Raw genomic sequence first — 3,564 nt, forward strand, 5'->3', positions numbered from 1 at the left:
TAATAACTTCCGATGTAACGCTATAAAAGTAAAAAGTTAATTTACAAATTACATCAGACTAATGCTTATCATGGAGTTCTTCCGGCTGCCTTTCAATGTTGAACTCTCGTTAACACACGTAGAACCACCGCACATGTTGCTACGGTTTGTTGGAGGTGTCGGGCTCTTCATTCATAAAAGTTACTCAAATCTCCAAATGTTAAAAAGAATTAGTGTAACAAGCTTTGAATATACAGATATAAACTTTACGCGCCAAAAAAAAAAAAAAAAAAAAAAAAATATTCATTGTAACAGTTTACAAACCTCCGAGAACAAATGCCAGTATCTTCCTTGAAGAATTCAGTGAACTCATTAAGATGATTATCATGGAGAAAAATGAATTAATTATTTGTGGTGACTTCAATCTTTGGTTGGATAGCGCATCAAATCCTGATGCTCTAGCCTTTAGTGAGATATTGGAATCATGCCAATTGGTGAATAATATCGACTGTGCTACTACTTTAACTAAACGAACAAGATAAAATGACAGTGGAGGTCCTGTAGAAAGTAGGGTTCCCCTGCTGTATAGGACCGGAAAACAGCCGCCAAAGTAAACATTGGGCGGTATCCATAAAAAAAAGGATATGCTTATACTTGCAAAATATGAAGGAAATCCTTCTACTTGTATTCTTAAACATTTCAAGCAAAAGCTTCTACTTTTAGAGCAAAAGCATATCCTTATAATCACATAAAAGTAAATGGTTATACATAAAGAAGACTCTTTACTTCATATAAAGAGCATATGCTTCGAAAAAGCTGAGTCTGGTCAGTAGCAGACTGCAGTTCGAAGAGAAAGGTTGTTCTGTCCGATTCTCAGCACGATGGATGTGAGGCATGTTAAACAATACATGCCCCGTTTACCCACACTTGATCGGGATTTCAAGATGTTATTCCGTTTTGAAGAACAAAATGTACAGTGGCTTGCGGACAGATATCTTGTCCACACCTGGAATCTCGATAAAATATCAAGGTTAAGCCATAACTTGGTGATATGCAGTTTACATTTGCTTTTGCATGTATAAACAGTTGGGAGAATACGAAGGCTGCTGTATTTAGGGATGTATGTATGTACAAACAGTATGTATGTATGTATGTATGTATATATATATATATATATATATATATATATATATATATATATGTGTGTGTGTGTGTGTGTGTACAGTACATGCAAATATACTGTATTCATATAATATATAAATATAGTTTATATATATATGTATGTATATATATGTATATATAGATATATATACATCGTATGAATATACATATATACACAGAATATTCATATACTGCGAAATCTTATATACATGTATGTATATACACATATATAAACTAAATATATATATATATATATATATATATATATATATATATATATATATATATATATCGATTCGTACTAGAAATAGATTGTTCTAAATCCCAAACCTGAAATAATTTAGCTGAAATCAACTATTTCAATTCGGTTTGGTTTAAACCTCAATTACCCTTCGCCCTTCGTCCGGGTATCTTAACGTTTCCTTTAAACTGCAAAGTTGAGCGTTTAGCGTCTTCAAAACTTTTCAACTCAAATCCATAAATCAAATCACGTAGTTTATTATTATTATTATTATTATTATTATTATTATTATTATTATTATTATTATTATTATTATTATTATTATTTCATTATCATTATTATTATTGTTGTTGTTGTTGTTGTTGTTATAAAACAAGAATGAAATTTTTCGTGAGTCATAAAAGAATTCGGAAGAAAATCTTTTCGGATTTCCAAATGGCTTCAAAAAAAATAGCCATAGACTTAGCATGGAATTCTGAATGCCTCCAGAACGGAATCTCAGAACGGTATCGGAAGAAAACTTTCCCGGATTTCCAAATGGCTTCAGAAAAAATAACCATAGATTTAGCATGGAATTCTGAAGGCCTCCAGAACGGAATCTCAGAACGGTTTCGGAAGAAAACTTTCCCAAATTTCCAAAAGTCTTCAAAGGACATAGCCGTATACTTAACATGGATTTCTGAATGACTCCAGAACGGAAATTTCCAGGAGTAGTCCTGAACAACTCTTCCCCGAGCTTCAAATTACTTCTGAAGACCTGATCTTCATTTTTTCAGAAGTAGCCTGCAACACCTCACATGATCTGTATGTAGCTGGCGAAATCTAACCAAGGAATTGCGCGTCAATAGGAGTAAGAGGAAATGAGTTGATGACTGGGAGAAGTATTTCACTTAACTCACAGAGATCGCATTCTGGCAGAATAGGAAGCTGCCGGTAAGAATTATGTGTTACGTCTTTGGAACACCATCAACTACAGATGGTTTTGGTTGCTGCCGAAGTTGCCGATCGTTCGTTTTATATCGCCCGACCTATAGAAAGACACGGGTTCTTTCGTTGGCAGCTGAGCTTTGAAGATCATAATGTATGCGCCTTGAAGGATCCTTTGCTTGGGCTTTTGCGACAATGTCTTATTAAAGGAGACTCTTGGAAAAAGTATGAGGCTTTGTATCGGTGCAAAAACGGATTGCGGGGAATGAGGATGGAGGCAGAATGGTTCAAGTGAACGGTGAGTGACGTGTAGTTCTTCAACAGGATTGTCCCAAAATTCCCCATTGAAGTAAGGACATATCCAGACGACATTGGTAAATATATAATGTTGCTCGTCATTTACTTTGGCATGATAGTGTATACGGAGAAATCGATAGTATTCATCTCTTTACTTATTGCCCAGATAGGTAAAGAATAAATGCCTCCGATTTCCCTGAGGAATCTGACGAAGTGAGGACTCACGGCACTGAAATCTCTTTTGAAATCTAGAAGGACACTGACGAACTAAGGAAAGAGGCAATGAAATCTCGAAAGAAACAGATAATCTAATGAAAGAAGATATTGAAAACTAGAAGACAGGAGAGAACAGTGAAGAGGAGCCTCTAATACCAGAGGTAACACGCCTAAAAATAGAGACCCTCTAATGCTAGAAGTAAGGCACCTCAAAATATAGATCGAAGATCCTCTAATGCTAAAAGTATGGAACCTAGAAATATATGTCGAAAAACTTCTAATGCTAGAAATGCGGGAGCTAAAGAGAGAGGTCAAAGAACTTCTAATGTTAGAGGTGTGGGAACTATAAAGAGAGGTCAAAGAACTTCTAATGCTTGGGGTAAGGAAGCTGAGAATAGGTCAAAGAACTTCTAATGCTAGAGGTGTGGAAGCTAAAAAGAAGTCAAAGAACTTCTAATGTTAGAGGTGTGGGAGCTAAAATGAGGTCAAAGAACTTCTAATGCTAGAGGTGTGGGAGCTAAAAAGAGGTCAAAGAACTTCTAATGCTAGAGGTGTGACAGCTAAAAAGAAGTCAAAGAACTTCTAATGCTAGAGGTGTGGGAGCTAAAAAGAGGTCAAAGAACTTCTAATGCTTGAAGTGTGGGAGCTAAAAAGAGGTCAAAGAACTTCTAATGCTAGAAATGTGGGAGCTAAAAAGAGGTCAAAGAACTTCTAATGCTAGAGGTGTGGGAGCTAAAAAGAGG

The sequence above is a fragment of the Palaemon carinicauda genome, chromosome 3 (genome assembly GCF_036898095.1).
Source record: "Palaemon carinicauda isolate YSFRI2023 chromosome 3, ASM3689809v2, whole genome shotgun sequence".
In the NCBI taxonomy this organism is placed as follows: domain Eukaryota; kingdom Metazoa; phylum Arthropoda; class Malacostraca; order Decapoda; family Palaemonidae; genus Palaemon; species Palaemon carinicauda.